Genomic DNA, 25,572 nt, shown 5'->3' on the forward strand with positions numbered 1-25,572 from the left:
GTTTTATGTGATCATCAGTTATATATAGAAAGTTTCTCAGTTCTGTTATTTGGGAAAAGATCAATACCAGATTGAATGATTATCTATTGGCAAAGGGCCCTAAAAAGCTTACTTTAGCACAAATCTTTTACATGGTTAAGGGCATTTCCTAATTTGAGATCACCTAAACACTGGAAAAAAAAAATGAAAGGCCAGTATGTCCATAAACCAACAAATAATTTGGCTGTAACGTATCATAAAACACAAAGAAACCCGAGACATCTGTAACAATAAACATGTATTACATACACACACACACACGCAACACACACCCAGTCATAAAGCCTAATGAGGTGCTGCTTCCAGTTCAATATTCACCTGTGCATTTTTTCTTACTTCATCAAATGAACAGCTTTTTGTCACATTGCCATTCTTGAAGACAGTATGGAGAAGATCATGACCATATTCCTCAAGGTCTCCTATTCCTTCCCCCAGTGTAACAAAATTCCCTGCTGGCGTTCTATGTAAAGATAATCGGCCCTTCTGGAACTTTTGTTGGGATCAGCAACTGGGTCCTTGAAGACGTTAATCCCAAGGCCATTGGTTACAACATAACCACACTTGAAGGAACAATTCAAGAGATCTCTTGTTAACTTCTGTAGCAAAGCTCCACCAGAACCGAAGGAAACATTTTCAATACTCCACCTTTTTTTGTTTCATGCCTTCTACAATCTCTTGTAAGGTATTAATAACTACTCCATCCCCTTGAATAACTCTAAGATAAGGTGGCAGCAACTTGTAGCCCTTTGAGTTCTCAGTAACAGGAAACTTCTTACTAAAATCTCCAAAACCTTTAACACAGTGTCAAGAGGGTTTCCAGAATCAGGTCTGATTATTAGTGGTGCCTCTGTACTTCTCGATACTATTAAATGTCTTAGATCTTCACCCCATATTTTCTCACACTTATTATAGATGTCATAGCTATTGCTGACCACAGATACAGGCACTGATGAAAACTGTGTTACTATATGTTCAAAAGCATCTTTTTCATGGTCTTTCCCCCAAGCTGTTACGGTACTGTGTTCTGCTGCTGGAAAAGAACAGCCTGGAACAGGATCTTTCGTTCCATAATATTTTTTTAATTAGAGCAATTCCTGCTACTGTATCTGTTCCTTTGAAGTTAACCAAATGAGCAGATGCTCCTATGCCAGCAGTCTCTTAGGAAGAGGCTCCTCTGTAGCCAAAATCATGTAACTTGTATTCCAGACCATCTAAGTTACCAGAAGTTTCTAACAAACATTTGGCCAATATTTTCTTCTGCTCTCTAGAATTTGTGGCCACTGTGGTTAGATACCAGGACTGAACAAGGATAGTCTCAATCCAATTTGTAAGCCAGTAACACTTTGGATCTGTGTTTTCCACCGTGAAGAGAACATTTCCTCTGGGAGTGACAGAGCCCTCGGGAACAGCTTTTACTTCTATTGGAAGATGCCCATCATATTTCTTAGGAATGTAGTCCCATCCCTTTTCATTAAAGACATCATCTTGGAAATGTTCTTTGTAGACCTCTTTGGCTCCCTGGATTTTCTCTTTGGCTACTACTTTACCTTTAAAGTACTTATTAAGAATGTACGGCAACCCATAAAGTACTGTTTCCTTGTATTTCGCCTTCCTTAATTTTGGAATTTTCTGTCTTCTTTTCACAGCATTCAAAGTAGGAATAAACTTTGCTTGTGTTGGGTGGATATTGTTTATAGAGAGTAACCTTGCAGGAGTCGGTAGCCAGGAGGATGTTGAACTCGGCTTCTGCCCCAGCATTCATCTCCGGCCGGAAGGCAGAAGCCGCGTGCCGCGAGCTGCCCGGCTTGGCTGCGAGGAAGGAGAAAAATGGGCTTCACCGCGCTCTGTTGGTTGATTAAGTCACTGCTGGGTCGGAGGAGGAAGAAGGGGAGAGGAGGGGGAAACGGAGAGAGGGGCGGGGTCAGGGGAGGGCGGGCCCAGAAGCCGTGACGCTGCGTGGGTGACTGCGGTGGCCGCGGCGGCTGGGGGGCTGGCAGTCTGGGAGCTCTGGCGGCCTCCCCACCTCGCCCAGCCAAAGATTTGTAAAAAAGAAGACCTAAAATGCTTTCAAACTAATGGCTTTATAAGTTGCAACAGCTCCATGGTAACCAAAAACCTAGACACCTTTTACAAATATAAATTTAGGTTTGCCTAACAATTTTGTACAAAGATAGAAAACTTAATTGGACAATTAATAACCTAAACAAAAAAGAACTAGAGAAATATTTCAAAAAGTTAGACTGGTAGGGCTGGGCGCGGTGGCTTACGCCTGTAATCCCAGCACTTTGGGAGGCCGAGCCAGGCGGATCGCCTGAGGTCGGAGTTCGAGACCAGCCTGACCAACATGGAGAAACCCCCATCTCTACTAAAAATACAAAATTAGCCAGTCGTCGTGGCACATGCCTGTAATCCCAGCTACTCGGGAGGCTGAGGCAGGAGAATCGCTTGAACCCGGGAGGCGAAGGTTGCGGTGAGCTGAGATCATGCCATTGCACTCTAGCCTGGGCAACAAGAGGGAAACTTCGTCTCAAAAGAAAAAAAAAAAAAAAGGGTTAGATTGGAAGATCAAACAGGTCAAAATCTTGAGCTCAGAGCAGTAATATAAGGTAATTTTGTCTAGCATAAAATTTTTGCTTTTTCTGTCACATAGAGGCCAAAAGGAAAATGGCAAGGAATATAAGCTACATTTGCTAATCAAGCAAATTAGAGCATCAAAGAAAAATATGTGTTACTAATTCGAGGCTACATGGAGATTTTGGTTTTTTAAAAAAATACAGTTCAGTCAGTCGTCGTTAAAATATGAACATTGGAAATTTAATGCTAAACTCATTTAAAACTTAAAAAAAGGGAGGGTAAGAAAAGGTAAAAATGGTTTTTGAAAAACCAAACTGCCACATGTATTGCTTTACTCAAAATTTTGGTCTATAGCCTTCAGTGGATTACCTACTGGGGCAAATACAGTTTAGCCAGGTGAATAGGTCTCAATTAGAGTACAATAATATTTACCAGGGGTTGGGAAAGATGTGGTTATGTGTGGGGGAGAAGAGAGGTTGGAGAATGGGTACAAACACAGTCAAATAGAAGTAATAAATTCTAATGTTTGATAGTAGAGGAGGGTGATTATTGTTTTCAACGATATATTGTACATTTCAAAACAGCAAGACATAAGGACTTGAAACGATCTCAACACATAGAAATAGGAAATGCTCATGGTGATGAATATCCTAAATGCCCTGACTTGCTCACTGCCCATTCTATCCACGTAACAAAATATCATACATACCTCCATCAATATGTACAAATCTCATGTGTCATAAAGCACAGAATTTTGATTCAATTGTCTAACTGGTGAGTTTGTATTACTATTTTATGACTAAAATCCTACAATTAAAACTTTAAGGTCTCTGTTTATATGTGTGTAGGTTTGTTTATGTATGTGTGTAGATTTGTTTATATATATATGTGTCTAGATTATGTTTTATATTGTGTCTACACGGAAAAATCTGGTGTCGTTGGCCAGAAATTCCTTAAGGATAAATGAGCCCTCATAGAAAATATATAGTATTTAAGCTGGATGCTGTTTAGTCAAATGACTTGAGCAAATCTTTAAAAAATGAGTTGCTTTACAAATTATTAGTAAATAAAAATGAACATGTTTTTAAATTGTCACCATACTTTTTGTCTGGGTTTACTGGTAAAACAGTTTAATATTTGTGCCTGACAAGGGTTTTAAGGTGCTAGTGTTTGACAAGAAGGATTATGTACAAATATCAGCCCAGTATGAAACAGAATAATTTTTGTTTATATACTTTCTAAATAATTAAGGCTTATTTAATAGTTTGTTTAGTAAAAACAGGTGTATCTTCTGAGTTATTGTCAAAATACTCATGTACTTAAGTTTCTTACATTGGTGAACACCAGATAATAAAATGGTAAAAGAATAATTAACAGAAATAAGTTGAAACGGCAACTAGCTTTTTCTAATATCCCAGTTCTTGTGAGTAATCCAGGTACATTGTTTATATAGATAAATTAGATAAATGTAAAGGGGATATAAACTTTTTATGTAAGTTGACATTTTAAATCAGTGTGCTGAATTCTCTCGCTGGGCCACAATGGGGTATAGGGTTAGAGTATCCCACTTTGCGATAGCTCATCCCAAAGTCCCTACAGTGTTGGTCCCCCCCCTGGAGTGTTTCCAAACTCTTACCAGCTCTGTACCTAGGGCAAGAAGGAGTCCCTCAACTACATCTTAACCAGGAAAGCCACCAATAGAAAACATTAATGAAACTATGTGGCACTGTCTTCAAGGTTTTCTAACCCAGCAAGGGGATCCATAACAGGTTGCAAACTTTTGCTGTCAGCAGTAACATCTCAAATCAACAGGGAACACACTGTGAACCGTGAGAACAGGTTACAATGTTTTTTGAGTCAGGAAAGAGCTGGTCCATCAGACCATAGCCAAAGATAGTCTTGCTGGAGTATTAAATGACCTTCCTGTACATCTGGAAATGCCAGATCTGTAAGAGGCAAACATGTTGAGAGACAAGGTCTTTGCTACATATTTGTGGGCATCAGTCTCCAGTGAGGCACACCAAGCTTGCATTCCTCTTACACCACGGCTTTTATTGTACGGTACATTTTCATATGTTTTATTCTATTTGCAAAGTTTGTATTCCATTGATCTCAGACTATTCATAAGTCAATTACAGAAAAATTTTACTTTCCAAGTTCTTAAAACATATATGAGAACTTGCTCTATTTTTCTCCATAGACTTTTCATATATTTTAATTTGTCTATTCTTCTTTGCAATAAACTTCTGTCTCCAGAACACAATCAGACTCCGGTCCACGGGACTGGCAGCCCAGCCTCTAGCCTTCAGGCCCTCCCAGGCCCGCAGGTGGGTCCTTACTGAGGACCCTCCCCCTTCTGCCCAGTAATCAATCTGCCTCCCGCTGCCATTCATGGCCCCTAAGGCTCGGCCCCATCCCCTGCTCTGCCATCTGAGCAGGCGACAGGAGCAGAGGGAGGCCAGGCAGCAGTAGCTGATACCCCTGAGCCTGCAGGGACACAGATCCTTCCTGGTGTCCCCGAGGCTGCAGGCTGCAGAGACGCCCGGGTCCTGCACCTGAGCTGGCGGCCGGAGGCAGCTGCACAGGGGAGATCCCGCCCCGCCAACTCGGAAGGGGCAGGGCTCCCGCTTGTGCCTGGCTCCTGCCTGCTCTGTGAAACAGGAGGCTCAGGTCTGCAACCGAGGTCAGTCGCTGCAGCTGCACCCGGGAGGGCAGATATTGCCTGTTCCCGGCCCGCACCCAAGAGCACAGGGAAGCTCGGACCTACAGCCGCAGTTCGGGAGGGCGGGGCTCCTGGCTGCTCGGTAGAGCAGGAGGCCTGGGTCTGCAGCTGCGGTTTGGGCGGCTGCCGCGCACCGGGGAGTTCAGGCTCCAACTCAGAAGGGATGGGGCTCCCAGGGCTCCATGGAGTGTGCAGCCCCCGCCGCGCCTCCCTGCTGCAGCCGGCGTGATGGCAGCAGCCACTGCCAATATCGGGAGCCAGAGCAGCAGAGCTTGGATTTCTGCGTTTCTGGTATTCTTTTATGGCAATCACCACTCCTTAGTCTAAAGAAAAAGTGCGGGCAGAGGCTGTCTCGCAGTTTGTCCTTAGAGGAGCCACAGAGTTCTAGTCCCCACAGCCTCCGCCCAGTGCAGAGGCTTTCCTCAGAACCTCTTCAAGATGGCTTGAAATGTTAGGAGCTGCATTTTGCTCCTAAGCTGGACGTGTGTGCAGCATCTTCTGCCTGTTGGTCCCAGCTGGGCTCGCTTCCTCACAAGCTGGAGTCTGCCAGCATGAATGAGAACAGGGAAGAGAATCCGCTGATGTTCAAGACAGTCATTTTCTCTTTTATTGTAATCCCGTGTTCACAGATTGTTGGTTTGACAAACGGAAGAAGAGACATTGGCTTTGAATTTTTATTGCCTATGTTCTGATTCATTAATAAAACGAAAAGGATACAAAAAATGTGAAAGACACATGTAAATATTATTAAGAATAAGCAGTATTAAAACTATTGATAGAGTTTTGCAACTGTGGAGATTAATATAAAAACGTGTTGGTAATAAGTTAAGAAACTAAGAGGAATAAGTAATTTTTTAAATATACAGGCTACAAACACTAAGATAAGAATATTTAGGAAGTAAAAAAAAGGAACACATTTAAAATCTCTTTGAAACATAACCAAAATTTCTCATTGTTTTAAATGTCTCTTTAAACATTTTTCAGATTTAGATATTCTTTCAAATCTCTTTTAATTTTAAAAGGCCATGAAAGATTTAGATGGCCATTATATATATTGTTTAAAAAACTTTAAAATTAGGCCAATATAAGTTATGGATTTGGATATAAAATTTGTATGTAAGCATGCAAAATTACTGTAGATTATTTATTTTTGCTTACCCTACCAGGACTGAGACTGTAGATACTTCATTTGGTGAATATAGAATATGCCAATAAGAAAACCAAGCCATCTTAGCCAGGTTTGGTGGCTGATGCCTGTAATCTCAGCACTTTGGGAGTCTGAGTTGGGCAGATTTTTGGAGCTCAGGAGTTTGAGACCAGCCTGGGCAAGATAGCAAAACCCCATCTCTACAAAATTTACAAAAAGCTGGATATGGTGGTGCATTCATGTAGCCACAGCTACTCCAGAAACTGAGGCTGGAGGACCCCTTAAGCCTGGGAAGTCGAGGCTGCAGTGAGCTGTGTTCTCCCTCCTGCACTCCAGCCTGGGCGATAGAATGAGACTCTGTCTCAAAAATTCAAAAAATATTGTCATCTAAAACATCGAAGATTAAGTGAGATGACTACATTCACTGAGCACATTATTTTATACCCTTGTAAATTTCTCAAAAGTAAATTAACTTAGAAAACATATTCTATCAGATGACATTTTGATGATTAGTGATGACAACAAGTCAGTATAGGACTAAATGATCCAAGTGGCCAATGAGCTCATGAAAAGATGCTCAATATGTTATTCATTAGGAAACTGCAAAGCAAAATCACAATCAGATGTCACTCGCAACTACTAGCATCCTCAAAGCATGTATTTAACTTATTCATCCTTCGGATTAGAAAATAAAGTGCAGCTTATGTTCAAAAAGTACATTTCATACAAAGCAAGGTTTAAAAGTTCTGTACTGAGTGTAACCTTTCAAAGATTTGTGTTAATTAGTTTGCATTCAGACTCTGCTTACCCAGTGACTATAAAAACTTTGTTTTTGTTTTCAAGTCTTCAGATGACAGATTGCGCTGGAGTAGACGTGATCTTGCTTGCCTAAAGACAGCTGTGCGGGTTGAGCGCAGTGGCTCATACCTGTAATTCCAGCACTTTGGGAGGCCGAGGTGGGTGAATCATGAGGTCAGGAGTTCGAGACCTGCCTGGCCAACATAGTGAAACCCTGTCTATACTAAAAATACAAAAATGATAGCTAGGTGTGGTGGCAAGCACCTGTAGTCCCAGTTACTCAGGAGGCCGTGGCAGGAGAATCATTTGAACCCAGGAGGCGGAGGTCGCAGTGAGCTGAGACCTTGCCATTGCACTCTAGCCTGGGTGACAGAGTGAGACTCTGTCAAAAAAAATAAATAAATAAAAAAAAAATAAATAAATAAAGACAGCTGTGCTATAGTTTTGTGTTTTTTAATCTCAAAAGTTAACTGATTTGAGAGTGGTTTTGCTAAACAAGCTGAAGCACACACATCATTCCATTAAATAGTAAAAACAGTTCTGAAGGACAGCAGGCATAAAAGGCCCAGGATCACTGTGTGAGGCCACAGGTTAGCTCACCCAGTGGGACATATGGACACCAGCGCTGAACCTTCAAAATTCAACTCCAGTCTTGGCCTTACCCCACCCACCAACCGGCCTCAAAAAAATAAAAGAGGAAAATATACTCAAAAGCATTTGTCTTTCCTCCAAAAGTCAGAGACCATGCAGAGAGTTGCCTTTTCAAGGGAACCCAGCCGGTTCCTCCCTGTTGCTGATACCTGGAAAGTGATCTTTCTCAAATGCTCAGAGGAGCAAGGTTGTCTGGGATCAGGTGACAGCGGTTTGCTTTCTCCTGCCTTCTTGAGGGCTGCATTTTCCAGGCCAGGGCCGAGGTTCCCGCCGGTGCTGCCTCAGCTGGCGTGATTTCTCATTCTGAAACCAAATCTGGACACTGGGCTCCTGAATGCCGATCGCTTGGGCCAACTGTTCTCTGGTGGTGATGCCAGGGTACAAGTTCCGCTCACAGCACGCTCGCAGGTCATCCCTTTGGGTCGGGGTCCAAATGAGTCTCCTTTGCCTTCCTCCTTTGCGCGGGGTTTTGGCTCTACATTGAGCTACCAGGCGCTCATGAGTGATAGCGAGGAGGCTGGCGGGGCAGTGGTGGGTGAGTGACGTTGGAGCGGGGAGGCAGGGGAGGCGAGCGGAGGAAAAGAGAGCAGACCTGTCTGCTGCCCGGCCCCAGTGTTTCGCAGGACCGAGTTCTCCCCCCACCCCACTGAAGAACGCGGGACGAAAAAGGGATGAGACCTCTGCCTGGGCTGATCCCAAAGACTAGCCAGCTGCCTGCGGTCCTGTGCATGCGCAGTAGACGGCCCACCTTCGTGTATTTGGGAGGGCTCTGGGATCCCCGGGATGCTCAGGAAAGGATGACAACTCTCCTCTATGTGTAGTCACTCACAGGACCTGGAACTCAAAGATTCTACACAGGTCAGGTGAAAGAGAAGAGATGCCTCTCCATACCGAGCCTAATGTTCACCGCCAAAAAGAGTCCACCACCCTGCCCTCACCCTGCCCCAATCGCGCGTCCTAAAGCTCCTGGGGCAGGACCCAGTATTCTTCCTCGCTTAGAAGTGGTTCCAGCGGAGTGGGCTTTTCCACATCTTTTAGTTTCCCCAGTGGCTCTGGATCTAGAAGAAATTCTGCCTTTTGCTGAAACTCTGGGGTCGACAGGAGCTCATCTAACAGGTGGTGAGTGCAGATGAGCTCTCCGGCTGTTGGAGCAGTTGGGAGGGTGCCTGGATGGTTTGCATCTGCCCCTGCCACGCGGAGGCCTACGCGGGCGCGAGCTGTGGAGGTGGAGGCACCTTGGCTTCGGGTTCCCATGCCGCCCTGGTGACCTGGGGCCCCTGGCCGCAGTCCCACCGTGGACTCAGGTGGGACGGGTGGGGCGCAAGTACACCTTGCCTCTGTGACTCAGCTTGACCAGGCCCAAGATGTCCCACTGAGCATGCCCCCAGCAGGCCGCCGTGCTGTGGGTCCTGGTCCTCCTGGCATCTGTTCAGGTGCGGAGGCCACCGAGGAGTCTGACAGTGGGAGACAGTCACTTCCGTAGGGGCCAGGACATCGAACCCCAAAACCCTGAGTGTCAAGGCGGGTGGGAGATTCCTTATGCCTGCGCAGCCTGGCTGGGTTGGAGCAGAGTGAAGGCCCTTGCTGCCTGGCTCACGAAAGCTCTCTGTGGGAGAACCCAAGGCGGGCTGTGCATGTGGGGTGCGGGAAGTGACCTTTCCCACGCCCTGGTGTGGGGAGAGTGGCATCTGCCCAGGGGCGCGTTGCACCAGCCACCTGTGTTGCACCCCACCCCGGCCTGGATGCTTGGCCCTTTGATTCTGACACCAAATCTGAATCCTGGACTCTGGGAGGCCCGTCTCTCTGGCCAGTTCCTCCCTGGTGGCAATGCCTGGAGAGCGATGTTACTCAAAGGCTAGGAGTAACACGGTGGTCTGAGATCAGCTGATGGTCGTAGCTTTCGCCTGCCTTCTTGTGGACTGCGTTTCCCGGGCCAGAGCCGAGGTTCCCGCCGGTGCTGCCTCAGCTGGTGCGATCTCTCATTCTGAAACCAAATCTGGACCCTGGGCTCCTGAATGCCGATCGCGTGGGCCAGCTGTACTCTGGTGGCATGCCAGGGTACAGGTTCGTTCAAAGTATGCTCGCAAGGAATCAGTATTGCGCGGGGCCCAAAGGAGCCTCCTTTGTCGTCCTCATCCTCGGGCTTCCTGCGCTAGAGGGCTGTTGGAACGTGTGGGAAGAGCCATGGCTGGAGACCTGGCCGGAATTTCACAGACAGACACGGACAGAGTAAGGCCAGCGGGCTCCCCTGTGCCTCAGTAGGCCTCTGCACTGCGCACACATCCAGCCAGGAGGCCGGCCTTGCCAGAGGCTCTTGTAAACCCCTGCAGGCTCCACCTTTTTGTGAATATGCATGAGCTTCGGGGCCCAAGGGGCCAGTGTAGCCCGCCCGATGAAGCTGAAAACCACAGGGACCAGGGCCTTGTGGGGTGGGTTGGGGTGAGGCCAAAGAAGCGGCGGAAGGGGGGCCTCAGGGCTGGCTCTCTGGGGTTCTCCAGGAATTCTACGGAAACTGGAATTCTCTCTCTTGGCAAAACCACAGAGAAAAGAAACATCCCGTTCACGAGGGCCTGAGGATGGATTCCTGTTTCCTGCAACATGGGGAGTCTTTAATATGGCCGGTTTGGAAACTGGAAAGGAGAGCACCGACATGATGCTGGTTTTTCACACTTCCCTGGAAGTTTCTTTGTCCACACAGAGCTCGGGAAACAAACAGTCAACATGATCGTGCTTTCAGGGGCCAGAGAGACGTCAACAGCAGGCACCCTTGCAGAGGGCAAAGGAACGTGGAATCCAAAATCATGCTTCAGTTGGCCTGAGTGTGATTCCTGTGTGGATGAAACTGTCTGGCTCGCGCTGTTTTGCAGGGCTGAATGTGGAGATATGTCATCTGTGAACCATGTGGATGGAAAAGGGACTACCACCTGAGTCTCAGCTCTTTGCTCTTTGGGGAATTCGCTCATTTTTTGGGAGATGGAATTCACCAGAGGGAGGGAGGAAAAGAGGGAGGGAGGGAGAAAGAAAGGGATGGATGGAGGGAGGGAAGAACAGAGTTTATTAAATAAAGAAGTGGAGAAAATTCACATAAGGAAAAAGAAGAAAAATACCATTCAGTGTTCATCATGCTTTCCAGGTTTTTCTCCTGCCTCTCAGGCTACCTCTCCTCTCTGTGAGCTTTTAATATTCTGCCTACCCCTTTCATATTAGTGTTCTGGCCTTGACCTTCTTCTCTTGTCTGGCTTACTTATTTGTGCCTAGTCAGTGTCAGTCTCTCACATGCCATCCGTTATTGTAGTTATGCTAAAGCCTCCCAACTCTGTCTCTATCCTTGCTTTGACTCCTAGAACAGCTTCACCAGGTGTCTCAAAGCTTCCTCAGATTAAACTGTCTAAAACTGAATTCAGTCCTCCTGCCTTCCTTACCACCCCCAAAACAAGCCACGTGGGGATATGTCATCTGTGAAAGATGTGGATGAAAAACAGACTACCACCCGAGTCTCGGCTCTTTGCTCTTTGTGAAATTCGCTCCTTCCTTGGGAGACGGAATTTGTCTGAATGGCTCTGGGATGAAGTAACCCAGGCTGGCGATCTGGAGGGCCAGGCCCTAGGGCGAGGCTTGGGGTTGGAGCACCTTGGTGGTGGCTAGAGGGGAGCCCCTGTCCCAGGTGAGGGTGGCAGAGCATCTGTAGCGCCTTAGCCCTATCCTCATCACCCTCCTTGCTCTGGTGACCATCATGCTTATTGGTCTTGAGCTGGATGCTCTCCAGGTGGATCTCCTCATCGTCCATCCTCTGCCTTCTCAGGGTCGCCCTCAGTGTCACTACCAAGGCTGGCTCTGTCCTCCATTCTCTTGGTTCTTGCTGTGCACGCCCCACAGGAGAAAATCACCTTGTTCTGGAGGCATTGGTGCACATTGGCAAAGCTGGTGGGGACTGGAGTGAGGTGGGACAGGGGTTCTTGGGGTGCCCCTTGAGCCAGGCCTTGAGTGTGCCTGTGCTCTCAGCATGGCATTCTCGGATCACCAGGAGATCCCTGTACTCTAACTGGCCATAGGGATAACGAGCCTGTGCAGTGTGGGCTGTAAAGGTGGCAGGGTGCACCCCAGAATTATCCTTGAGTTCATCCCGCAAGCCCTGCAGCCACAGGGCAGAGCCAGCTGGAAGGGAGTGGGGGAAGATGGAGAGAGAGAAAGAGAGAGAGAGAGAGAGAGAGAGATCGAGAGATGAGTCCTTGAAGCTGAGGAAGTCAGGAGCAGCTGAGCCTGTGGGCTAGAGGCCTCCCTGGTGCTTTGCAGAGCCCGGCTCTGCTTCTTAGAGCAGGAAGTACCCTGCCCAATCCACTGCTGGGGAGGAAGGGGGATTAAAACCACAAGCTGACTCCAAGAACTGACGTTTCACTGACCATGGTTGTTTTGTGTCACTCTAGCAAAGTTCCAGAAACTACATCTTTCCAGAAGAGCACCCAGGAGCTGTGGCCCCTACACATTCCCTAGGCCACCCTTGGTTCCCACCAACAACAGTGCAAGAAGCCCATCTTTCCAAATTCATCTTACACTAGCTAGAGGGAAAAGCCTTTCAACTGGGGTGATAAAGCCTGAAAGCCCCACACCTACCCCTGTGGCCCCTCCCTCTCCAAGCAGGGATCCAGCAGGAGAGCATTAGAAGGCAGCTACATCTTTCAGCAGCTGCTCCTGGTTCTGAACTTCATCTGGACTTGGGGAAGCGAACCCCTGGAGGAGGAGCAGAGAAGCTTGGAGCCAGGCAGAAGGGAGAAAGGGGTGGCAAGACAGAGGCCACCTGGGGCTGGCAGGAGCAGGGCTCAGATGGCTGGACAGGCCCACCAGCACAGAGGGCCCCAGTTCCTCCCTCTAACCCCAAGAGGCTCTGCCCTGTCCTCCAGGGCTCCTGTGCTGACCAGTCACCACCTTGCCTGGTGAGAAGATGTGGGGTTGAGGGAATGTGGAAGGCCATGATGCTGATAAAGCTGACTCCCTCGTACATGTTGAGGATCACCTCCTGGTGCCAAGAGTCTGCTGTGGAGACAGGGCCTGATGGGAGGTGGCCTCCCACCACCATTGGTGGGGTACACTGTTGGAGCCTCGCCTGACATCTCCTTGTGGAGAAGTCTGCCTGCCTGTCTCAGAGGCTGGGTCATGAGCTATGCCTGTCAAGGACAAGCTGTCAGGACAGACTGGGGACTCTCCCGTGGCATCCATGGCAATCTCCCTTGGGCTGTCCTTTGTAGCAATGGTCTCGGACAGCCCCTTCCCCTTGGCCAAGCTGCCAGTGTTGCTGCCCTTCTCCTGATTTTCTGCCTTGGGTCCCAGAGGGTCTTCAAGCTAATACTCTATGGGGAGAGGACTTCTATTTTCCAGGGAGGTGGGGTCCTCCAGCTTGCTGGCTTTCTGCTGTATCTGCTGCAGGGCAGTCAGCTTCATGAAGTAGGGTACCTGGATCACAGCAGACACGGTGGAGCAGGAAATGGGATGGGGTATTCGAAAGCTTTGCTGGCCTGGCAGCTTCGTGGCTGGCTGTGGTTGAGGAAAGTTGGGGCTGCACAGCCTGCAGGCATGGGGTCATATCTTGTCCAGTGTTCAAGAGTCAATGTGTGCCTGCACACACCCAACAGCAGCGAGTCACAGCAAAACCACCATCTCCCAAAGCAGGAAGAGAGCTATAGAATGAGGGGTTCAGAAAGGGGCTCCCCATTCAGGCCTGAGCTCTCAATAGTGACAGGAATGCCACTGGCATTTTGAGAAAGAGAGTTCTTCATGCTTTGGTATATTTGATGAGGCCAACTCCTAAGCACAAAACACCAGCAGCACCAACACCCAGTGCCCCACCTGCCCACCCCAGCATTGTGACATTCACAGCCACCCAGCAGATTTCCACATGCTCCTTAATAGATCAGCTCGCCCCTGCTGTGTCAGTGGTTTGGCTGCTCTCTAGTCTGCAATCAATGCCGAGCCCCTGACCTCTGCATTTGGGAGACTGACCACAGGGTGGGTGAGAGATGGGAAGGGGACTCTATTGAGTGTGGCTTCTTCACTTTCCAGAACTTGTCTATTCAAGAACCCAGTCCCAGAACAACCCAGGGTGCCCATGCTCTCTAGATGCAGCCGTCCCCTGCTATAGACTCCCAGGGCTGTTCCTCCCTGTTGTCCACGAAGGCATCCACCAGCTCCTGACACAAGGAGAAGAGTTTGTGCCAATGGCCATGGAGGAAGCCGTCGTGGAAGCTCCACCCTGGCCCAGGCAGGAAGCTGTGGCTGGGGGAAGACACAGAGCAGGTGGAGGCTGTGGTGGTGCCTGTCTTGCCAATGATGTCCTTGCACCCACCAGGGAGCAGAGCTCCACCTCCTCATTGTGGTCATTGAGCACCCAGTGCCTCAGTATCTTGAGCACCAACTTGAGCTCTCCAGCAGCTCCAGGTACCATGATTGTGATACCACTATCTTGCCAAATTCAGTGGAGCCAAACTATAAAGTTCTGCTCCTGCTCCCAGGCTGGGGTGACAGGGATAATGGACTGGGCCATTAGCCGGTAACCACGGTCATCCACCATCACCCTGACCAGTGTGCACTGCCCCTCCATGTCCACTGCCTTGTATTAGTGCTCGCCATTCAGGTTGGTGGTGGGTGCTACGGAGGCCACCACCTTTCCAAAATCCTTGTAGTAGCACTGAACTTTGGTCAAAGCCCAGGCTGAAGAACATGCCTTTCCCGATGACCATCTGCATCTTGGTCTCCTCACTGGGCTGATGGCTGTCACGCTGCTGGTGATGACCATCATGGCCCCTGTGTGGCTGCTGCTATGAAGTTGCTGTGTACCTGGGAGGACCAAGGTTGGGAGGGTTCAGGCCTCACTCACAGGAGCCTCAGGCTGTATCTACCTGGCCAAGCTCACCTAGATGGTGGAGGCAACCAGGTCTGCCTTGGGAGCCCAGGAACCTTAGCCTCAGTCTCTTCATAGAAAAGGGCAAGAAAAACATTTTTTGAAAAAACTGAACACAAGGAGACAGCAGTGCTTAGTAATGAATGTGGAGTGTGAGGGCTGGAGCAGGTTTGGGGTGCAGCAGCTGTGTGCCCGGTGGGCTTGGGCAGGAACCTCTCAGACTCAGTTTCCTCATCCCTGAGTAACAACAAAAACAATAACAATAAAAGTATTGACATTTACAAGGTGTCCAAAAGATTATAGAATATTACGTGTAGAAAGCAGCTGCATCATCCCTGGTAAAGTTAGAACCCAAGAAATTCCAGCTCCTACTTCTTCCATCATCATCTCTAGGAAGTAAGATTATGAGAGTTTTACTGAGCAACAATTTTTCCTCATTTCTCTTAGCAACATCACTAGTCACTTTTAAACACCAGCAAGCCAAATGTCCTATGCAAAGGAAATCCTGCCCTTAAAGGACCATGGCTGGACAGCATGGGCCCAGGTGTGGGCCCCATGGTGTCAATGGAGGGCAGGAGGCTGGATGGCCCTGGGCACTCAGCCCAGTGGGAAATTGGGCCTTCTCCTCCCAGAGACTCAGAGGGGCCAGAAAAAGACACTGAGGTGGCCTTCCAGGAAGCAGAAGGCTAGAAGGCCTTGCAGGGGACCCTGACCAGCCTTCAGGGCACCTGACAGGGCTGGGCCTGTGCCAGCTTCCCTCATTTTACCCCTCTCCATAGGAGAACCTGGCAGCAGGTGGCAGGTGGGTCTGAGGCTGCCAGTCACACATCAGAGGCTGTGGGTGCCTTCAATATGGCCCTTTTTTAAAGCAGTGGCTCAAGCAGATCCTTGGGGAGCAGCTTCCTCATCATCTGGAACTTCTCACTCCAGCTCCAGGTCTGCAGAGGAGCCAGGGAGGGAGACATGGGCTCACCTGTGGCTGAGACCACCTCTGCAATGTCCCTTCTTCCACCTCCCTGTGAACAGGCCCAGATGCCCTAACGAAAAGTCCAGCATGGAGCCTACAGGAGAGTGAACAGAACCGTCTGGCACCCAGGAGGGAAGGGGGTGCCTGGCAAGCACACGGCCAGGCCCCAGGCCCCTGTCCAGAAATGTGCTCCTTACAGCCCAGCCTCGAGGTGGAGGTGTCCTGTGTGCACAGGCAGTCCATGGTGTGTTCTCCCTGGTGGTCATCCAGCTGCACATCTAGAACAAAGTGGCCATTACTCTGGACACTGTGTCAGGCAGGCAATGGGGAGATGGGGCAGCCCACAAAGCTCAGTGTCCTGCCATGGGCCCCTTCTGCCCCGAGGCCTCCCTGCTCTGGGTTCTCTGCACCCTGAGACACTGCCCTGAACTCAGACAGAAGCAAACTAGCTCCTCTCCCAGGGCTGCCCTCCCCACGCTGGCTGACAACTCCCTAGAAGGGGACTCAGGCACCAGTGGCTGGGGACAGTTTCTTCAGGTGGATGCCCTGGAGTTCAGGCTGGCCGGTTCATCCCATTCCTCCATGTGCATGAGACAAGGCAGGGCAGAAATGACACAGGCACCATCTTTTCTTCTGCATTCCTGCAAAGTAGTTTCTGCAGGCCCTGCTGATACAGTCAAGCAGCTCGGCTAGGGAAGGGCTTCAGAAGCGGTGCTGGTAGGTTTGGGGTTGCGGTGAGAGGCCATGGATCTACAAGGAAAGGGTGGTCACTGAGCAGATGGCTGGGTGTCTGCCCACAGACTCAGAACCGATAACATGTCAGGGCATCATGGCTGGCTGGCAAGGACTCACTGATTCAGGTGAAAGCCCCATGTGTATGCGGTGATGCGGCCTTGCATGTCCTCAGCCGTGATCACAAACAAGCAGGTAAGGTTCCTGTGCATACTGCAGACTTCAGAAGATGGGTTTTGGTTGCTTAGGGTGAGCACTTTCAAGCACTGCAAGGGATGTAGGAATGGCCCAGCATGAATGCACCGGGAGTCCTGGAGTTTGGCCCTCCACTCCACCCAAGAGCCTCTTTCTTGCTCCCCCTGGCAGTCCCACACTCCAGTCACAGTTCTGGGACTGCAGGACACACCATGGCTGCTCCTGGCTCTCTGGATGGATGTATTCAGGTGGTGTGCCACCGAGGGGCTCCATCTTCAAGCGTTTCTGAGGGCCCCATGGCCACTGGTCAGCACAAGGTAAGGACATCCAGGGCCAGCTGTCTTTATTCCCAAATATGGTCCTGGTCTGGGTGCCTCCCCAGACCACTCCAGTGGGAAGGCTTGGTCCTCAGCCCCTTCATCAGTCCCTGGCCCCTATGTTCCCTGCTCTTCTGCCCAATTCCCAGCCCCAGTGCCTCATGCACCTCCCAGGTCACCTGTTGCAGGAAGTCAGGGGCCTCAAATGGTGGGACCTGTTGAAACCAAGGCAGAAGAACATAAATTGTGAATATTTCATGGACATTTATTAGTTCCTAAAATTAATACTTGTATAATTTCTTACGCCTGTCTTTACTGCAATCTCTGAACATAAATTGTGAAGATTTCATGGACATTTATCACTTTCCCAATCAATACTCTTATAATTTCTTATGCCTGTCTTTAATCTCTTAATCCCGTCATCTTCGCAAGCTGAGGATGTATGTCACCTCAGGACCCTGTGATGATTAATTGTACAAATTGTTTGTAAAACGTGTGTTTGAACATTATGAAATCAGCGCACCCTGAAAAAGAACAGAATAACAGTGATTTTCAGGGAACAAGGAAAGATAACCATAAGGTCTGATTGCCTGTGGGGTTGGGCAGAATAGAGCCATATTTTTCTTCTCACAGAAAGCCTATAGACGGATGTGTGAGTATGAGAAATATGGCTGAATTCTTTTCCCAGAAAGGAATATTAATAATTGATACCCTGGGGAAGAAATGCATTCCTGGGGAGAGGTCTATAAACGGCCGCTCTGGGAGTGTCTGTCTTATGCTGTTGAGATCAGGACTGAAATACGCCCTGGTCTCTCTCCTGCAGTACCCTCAGGCTTACTAGGATTGGGAAATTCCAGCCTGGTGAATCCTAGTCAGACCAGTTGTCTGCTCTCGAACCCTGTTTCCTGTTAAGATGTTTATCAAGACAATGCATGCACAGCGGGACATGGACCTTCATCAGTAATTCTAATTTTGCCTTGCCTTGTGATCTTTATTGCGTTTTGAAGCATGTGATCTTTGTGACTTACTCCCTGTTTGTACACTCCCTCCCCTTTCAAAATCCGTAATAAAAACTTGCTGGTTTTGTGGCTCGAGGTCACCATCACAGTCCTACCAATATGTGACAGCACCCCTGGAGGCCCAGCTGTAAAATTTCTCTCTTTGTACACTTTCTCTTTATTTCTCAGACTGGCTGATACTTAGGGAAAATAGAAAAGAACCTACATTGAAATATTGGGGGCTGGTTCCCCTGATAGTCATCCCCAGTGAAAATGCTCAGGAAGGACAAAAAGCTACCCTTAGCCCTATTGGAGGCATCATATGGGTTCAGGTCTGTGCTCTTGTGCAGGTCTCCACCCTGGTGCACATGGATGTGGACCTTACACACAGTATAGGGCTCTGTCAGGAAGTCAGGGGTTCCCAGGGCACTGCACTCTGGAATACCACCCCTAGCACAGAGCAGAGTTTTCAGGTGTGTTATCATGTGTGGTTTAATCTTCAGCTTTAGGCTTTTATTTTCAAATTCCACTATGAACCCTGAAATTCTGCTTTACACACACATACACACACACACACACCTGCCTGCAGGTGGGCAGGGATTCTTGTTTGCAAAGAACCTTCTCTCAAATGCTTTCAGAGGACACCCAGGCCTTGGGGAGCCCACAAGGCCACCTCCTCTGTGTGGGCCTGTGTCCCAGGTGGGCAGGGCCATCAGAGCTTCGGGGCCTCTACAACCTCGCCCTGCTCTCCTGGGGCAGCCCGCATGCAGTGGTGGCCTGAAGACTTCCCAGGGTCCCCAACTTGAACACTGCCCCTCCATGTGTTTCATGGGATTTGGAATGGCAATTATTTAGGGGGAGGAGAGAGGATCTATGATCGACTGTGTGTGTCATTGAACTACAGACCGTTTCCACAATTGCTCTTAACAAGCAGAGAGACCCTAGGATCCTGAGCAGCTTCTTCCCAAAGAACCTGAGTCCATGAAAGCAGAGTTTACAACCAAGCCACTCTCACCACACCCGCTGACGGTGCTGGATCAGGCTGACTTCCCCACTCTGGAGCTGTGGGACTTTTTGGTTTTCTTAGGTGACTTGTTATTTATCCTTACAGAATTCCATCAGGCTGATTTCCTGCCTGGCTTGGTACTCCCTGATATTTTTAGCATCATAACTGTTTCTTAACCCGTGGGCCATGTATTTGGAGGGAGCAGGTGTGATGGCCTGAGAGGCAGAACTGTGCTCCAATCCTGCCCCCATGTGATACTGTGACACAGAGACCCCAGCAGGGCAGGGGCCTCCAGGAGCCCTTGCCTGAGCAGGCCACCCAACTTCAGACCAACCTCCACCTTGCACAGCACTGAGCCCTCTTGCAGCCCCTGGATGCTGTGCAGAACTGAGAAGTGCTCCACTGTGTTGTCTTCTGGGTGCAGCAAGAAGCAGGTGTAATGTCACGGGACCCTGTGGTCCATGAGTGTCTGGTGGATCTCTGGCTTCATCTCCTGGGGGAAGACTTCTGCCAGTGATAAGGCCCCCAGTAACTTGGGGAAGAGGCCATATGGCAGGGAGAAAGGACATGCTCCCCTGTCCCCAGCCCAAAATACCCAGGTTCCAAGAATAAATGCCCAACATACTCAGTTTCCACTTTTTGGCTTACATTCCAGGCCCTGGCTGTACACACCATGCCCATCTGCTCATGTGTGCATGCTGGATGGAGCCCAGCCCTGCTGGCTATTCCTGAGGCCAAGTGTAGCCCCTGAGCAGAGTTGGGGGGCATGGAAGAGCAAGGGGAGGGAAAAGAACAGCCTTGTCTCCTCCCTAAACCGGTACTAATGGCCCCAGGAAAAATGGCTTTCACTTTCCAATTAGGGGTTCTCCAAGGCCCAACCCTGGGAACACAGAGGACATGAGAGGGCTTTGCCTGGTTCCCTAATGAGTTAAAAGCATGCAAGACCTCTGGGCTGGCTCTGCCCTTGGAGACCACTCAACACCACCTCCCCTCTGGCAAATGGTGAAGTCATGGCCCAGAGAGAGGTGACTTGCCTGAGGGCACAGAGCAAGAGTCTGGGGAGTACTGGGATCCCTATGCCACCAGCAAGCCACTCCCACTCCTCTCCCCAAACAGGCCTGGCAGGTTCAGCTGGTAGCTGTGCTCTAGCAGTGGGGCAGTGACCGAAGTCTGGATCCCATTCCCATGTCCAGCACACTGGCTGAATGACCCTGGGCAAGGCACGGACTCTCGGCTTCCTGCCTATGACATGGGGTCAGAAGGAGCATGGGTAAGACTTGGTATTTTAGCCTCATCCTCCCCAGCAGACTCAGGCCTGGTCTCCAGCATCCCTTCCTCCACCTCACCTGTGAGAGAAAGGCTCTATCCTGGAGGCCAGGATCTCCCCATGTTCTGAATGACAATGACTTCCTGTCCTGGGGTCTTTTCTCCCAACTCGACCTCATCCAGCCCACCTTTTCTGGGGGACTTAGCTGCCCCAACCTCCTTCTTTGAGTTCTCTGGGCAGTCCCTGTTCAAGAGCATGACTGATGGTGGCTCTGGGGTTGACAAGAATAGAGCTGAGTAAGATGGGCTTAGTTGGTGAGGGAGGGCAGTCCACCTCACTCCACCTCGGGGGGCATGTGCCTTATGGAATAGTGTCTGCATGCCCTCCTGAGTCTCTGCCCCAGAGTCCCACCCAACCTTGGCACCCCTGCAGTCTACCACCTCCTCCCTCCCACATCCTGAGCCCTCCCTTCCCATCTACTTCTCCTTGGCCCACCACAGCATGGCTGCCACCTCAGCACACTGCCCAAAGCACTCTCCCCAGGGTCACCAATGCCACTGTTAGGGCCCAGCCCAAGGATCTTCTCCAGTCCTGATGTGTGTGACTTCTCAGCAGCACCCCACACCATTGCACACTCCCTCCTCCTCTTCCCTGACCAATGCAACACCCCTGTGCCTCCCTCTCCAGTTCCATCTCCTTATACCAGCCCTGAGCTGGGGATGTGCCTGGGCCCAGCCTCGCCTCATTCTCACCTCACCCTCTCCATAGCTTCTAATATCCTCCCACCTTGAAGCTCCCATGGCCAATCCTGGCTCTGATCAGGCTTTTCAGAAGAAGGAGACAGCTGCCTCCCAGGCATCACATGTGGCTGGCCCTTACGCATCACTGAAGACTCATCTTGTGGGGATGGAATTTACCTTCCTCCACAAACTGGCTGCCGCTCTGTGAAAGTCCCCCTCCCCTATCGAATCACCCACCCTAAATCTCCCAAATGACCCATGGACCCCAACCTCTGTGGCCACAGTCCTGTGATGGGTGTTTCGCCTATTTTAAGAGTGCCACATGGAACCTCTCTAATAAGCCCACTGCTCTCTAGGTCGAGCTTCTTAAGCCAGCACTCTCAGGCACCAACCTAAAGCCAGCCTCAGTTCCTTACTGCTTCCCACCTAGGTCTAGATGCACCAAAGCACAGAAGCCTGAGGACCCCGCACCTGCCCTCCCACCTCTGTACTTTGTCCATGCTGCCCCTTACGTCTCATTCTTTCAGGCACAGACACTCATCCTTCTAGGCCTAGTGAAATAAACCCTCTTCTCAAAAGTCCACCCATATGACCACTGACGGCAGAATTACGCCCCTTCCCCCAGCTTACAGGCTGTGAGGAGAGCGGGGAGTAGGTGACAAAACCTTCCATTCTTACCTAGGCACCAGGGTAACAATGACAACCCCTCCATGCCCTTGGGAGCTGGGACCTCCTCTCAGAAACCCTCCAGCAAACACAGGCCTGCCTGAATGCCCACTGGGCAAATGGGGACCTGGGCCCCCAGGGTGTGCCCATCAGCCAGGGAGGTCTGCTTTGCTTGGCTTGGCTGGGAGCTTAAAGTTCCCAGCTCTGAGCAGGGTCTGGGCTTCCTTCCAGATAGAACGGCTCACCTCGCTCCACCCATCCCAGCCAGCTCCACCTGCTCTTCCCTATCCAGCTCTCAGCAGTGGAGTTAAAGTGCATTTCCCAGAACTGTGTGGGCCCAAACCAGACCCACTGGAAGCATGGAGCAGGAGCCTTGGACAAGGGATTCACTACTACAGAAAGGCACACCAGGGACATGGAGAGAAGCCACTCTCCCTCCCCTGTATCCCAGGACATAGAAGAAATAGCACCTCCAGGAGCTCAGATATGGTCCCCTCCCCTCCTCCTCACCCCACAAAAGGGTGTTTGAGGCCCAGAAAGGTTCAGAGCCTGGCCCAAGGTCAGTGGTCAGAAGAAACCCCACATTCCCTTCCACAGTCACACCCCCACACTGCTGCACTGCCCGAAACCCTGGCCACTGCAGGCCTTCAATAACTGCGTCTGCTGTCACCCCTCCATGAAACCCCCAAGAACCAGGAGGATGCACAAGGACTTCTTCTCCCTTCTGGTGACCCAACAGCACCAGGCAGGGTAACCCCAAGCTCTTGGTAAGTGAGCAGCCCTGCCCCACAGTGAAAAATTGCCTGACTCTAATGACTGAGCAGACAGGAGTAGGAGGGACAGAGATCGGTTGGCTTTCAAGAAGCAGCAAGAGGAAGGGCAGATGGGAGGAGGAACTTCCCCTACCAGGTCCACGAGAAAGGCTGTGCTGAGTGGCACGCCCTTGGAACAAAGGGAGAAGCAGGAACGGCCCCTACCCATTGTGCAGCAGCAGTTTTGAGCTCTGAGATCCTAGAAGTAGGTAGGCAGAGACCTGGACCTAGATGAGCAGCCTGTGCTCCTTGGCATGTCTGAAATGGGAGGCATGGAGGAGGGGAGGGAAGAGAAGGCCAGGTGGCCACAGGCCCCATCCTCCCTCCCCAGCCCTGGGAGGTCACCACCTGCAGAGGGCATCTATCCCCTGATCAGATTGCAAAGCAATGTGGCTGGTTCCACAGAGGCCTCATTTTGCCCATTGGGGTCTGTCCTGGCCATCCTCCTTCCTCTGGAGAACCCTGAAGCTCTCCTCATCTCTGGGTGAAGGCCTGCAGACCTCCTCAGTGAGAGAGTAGCCAACTTGTTCATGAGCCTCCACTGCTGCCCTGGTGCCACCCTCTCCTGGGCCCTGGGGTCTCAGGACAGCCATGGTAGCAAAGTAGCCAGCTCTCTGGCCCAGGACTGGTACCACCTGTGTCCTCCACTCCTGTCTCTGCTGCTACCCTTGGCCTAATGCAGCTGGTGGGTCCTGGGCTGCAGCTCAAGCTGGTTTTGGGCTTCAATGGGAGCACACCTGCCAAGGCAGCCCCAGGAAGGGTGCACTCCCCTTGCCTTGCATCTGGCTCTAGGTTGGCCAGAAGGATGGCTGTGGGCCAGGAGGCCCCAGTGGCTCCAAGATACCAGGAAGCACAGCTATCTGCACTTCGGCCCACCTCCCTACACCGCCAGAATGGGGCCACTGCTGGCAAGGCCACTGGGGGACAGGAGAACCCAGCATTTGGGGTACCCGGGCCCCTCAAGATTGAGGGCCTAGGAGACTGACTGACAGGGGCAGGTCCCAGTAGTGGGGTCCTCCGCACAGCTTCCACTCCAGAGGGTCGGGCAGAACTGCTTTGGCAACAGCTGATGCAGACCGGGGCCCAGGCCCTGAGGGGCTACCCCAGTCTGCCAGTCACAGACACTGAGCATCTCCTCTGCCTTATGGGCCTAGTGGCTGGCTGGGGCCTTTGGTTCCTGCTGCCTCCTGCAGGTGTCCTGACAGTCACCTCCTTCCTGAGAGTCACTGGTGCTGGTGAGAGGGAGGGGATGGAACCCCCCATCCCTGTCTCCCAGAGGACAACTGCACTGGTGCCCCAGGCCTCTGAGCTCCAGCTGAGAAGCTGGCGGCTCCACCTTCCCATCCTCACAGCCCCTTCCCTGCCAGGAGGGAATCAAGTCTCTCCCAGAGGGAATAGAGCTGGCACCAAGAGGCTAAGGGCAGCTCAGCTGGGGAGAGGGAGCATGCCCAGCTCACCAGGGCGCCTCACCTGCACCTCTGCTGTGCTGCCAGGGCCCCATCAGGATGACTCTGGCATCCCTCCTAACCAGGTTAAGTGGGAGCCAGGCTCTCCCTCCATCCCTGCCCCTCCAGGCCCAGGGACCCAGGCTGAGCCTGTGCCTCTCCATAGCCCCCAACAAGGGTTCTAGGCCTCACACAATGACCAGATGGGAATAGGGGCCAGGCCTAGGCAGAACCCCTCTCCTACCCCTTCCTCAGATTGAAAAAGAAATAGGTCATTTCACATGTCATAATTTTTTATAAATATGTGTAAGAAATTTATTGAAAACCTGTATGAATTAATAAGTTAATTAGATACAATCAGATACAAGATCAACACACAAAATTAAATTGTACTACTGCATAAAATCAGTTATACTAAAAATTAAATGAAGACAAAATTTCCATTGGTAAAAGCATCAAAAAGGAAGAAATATTCAGAAATAAATGTAACAAAATAAATGCAATGACTTTATGGTGAAAAATTATTCTAAAATGCTATAAGTAATCAAAGAACTGAATATGTTGAGTGACATCAATATTCAAGAATAACAGTACTTAATATTAACATCAAAATACTAAAAGCTGGTTCTATAGATTCAATGCAAATTCCTTAGTGTTTTCAATAGAAATTTTAAAGCTCTTCCTAACATGCATGTGGATATGCAACCGAAATAAAATAAATGCAATTTAAAAAAAATAACAAAATGTAATGACCTACATTGCCAATATCTTTTTGTTTTTGTTTTTCAGCGACAGGGTCTTGCTCTGTCACCTTGGCTGGAGTTCATTGGCACAATCACAGCTCACTGCATCCTGGAATTCCCGGCTCAAACGATCTTCTCACCTCAGCCTCAGGAGTAGATGGGACTACAAGTGCATGCCACCCATCCTGCTAACGTTGTTTCTTCTTGTAGAGATGGGGTCTTGGTGTGTTGCCCAGGCTAGTCTCAAACTCCTTGGATCAAGCAATTATCCTGCCTCAGCCTCGCAAAATGCTTGGATTACAAGTGTCAGCCACCATGCCCACACACCCAATATCAATTTTTATTGCAGTGTTATAGTCTGGTACTAACTTAAGCACAGATTCATGTAGCCCAATAGAATAGAATAGAAGGGCAACTAATAAACACATTAATTTAAAGTAAATTGATTGCGTCAAAGATGCCAAGAAATTGTAATAGGAAAGTAAATGTAGTTTCAAAAAATTTTGCTGGGAAAACCAAATATCCACTTTGCAAAAGGATAAGATGGACCCCTAACTCAAACTGCAGATGCCCAAAAACACTCAAAAGGGATAATATATCAAAATGTAAGAGGTAAAACACAAAATTCTTTGGAGAAATCTTAGAGTTAATATTTGTATTCTTGGATTACATAAATATGTCTAAGATATGACACCTTGTGAATTATACTTTATTGAATTGGAAAGTTTTGTTCTTAGAACATCAAAAAGAATATGAAAAATTATGCTGCTTAATGGGAGAAAATATTTTAAATTGTATACAAGATTTGGGTATATTAGAGTTTATAAAGAATATTTTATATGTATATAAAATCTCATGTAT

General features: G+C 49.6%; 2 pseudogenes; both read right to left on the minus strand.

The window, feature by feature from the left end:
- Positions 1–322: 322 nt before the first annotated feature.
- LOC129015218 (nicotinamide phosphoribosyltransferase-like) lies at positions 323–1,801 on the minus strand (annotated as a pseudogene).
- A 7,087-nt stretch (positions 1,802–8,888) lies between these two features.
- On the minus strand, positions 8,889–10,117 carry LOC129015116 (double homeobox protein 4-like protein 4; annotated as a pseudogene).
- Positions 10,118–25,572: the final 15,455 nt, after the last annotated feature.

This window comes from Pongo pygmaeus, chromosome 18 (assembly GCF_028885625.2).
Source record: "Pongo pygmaeus isolate AG05252 chromosome 18, NHGRI_mPonPyg2-v2.0_pri, whole genome shotgun sequence".
Lineage (NCBI taxonomy): Eukaryota > Metazoa > Chordata > Mammalia > Primates > Hominidae > Pongo > Pongo pygmaeus.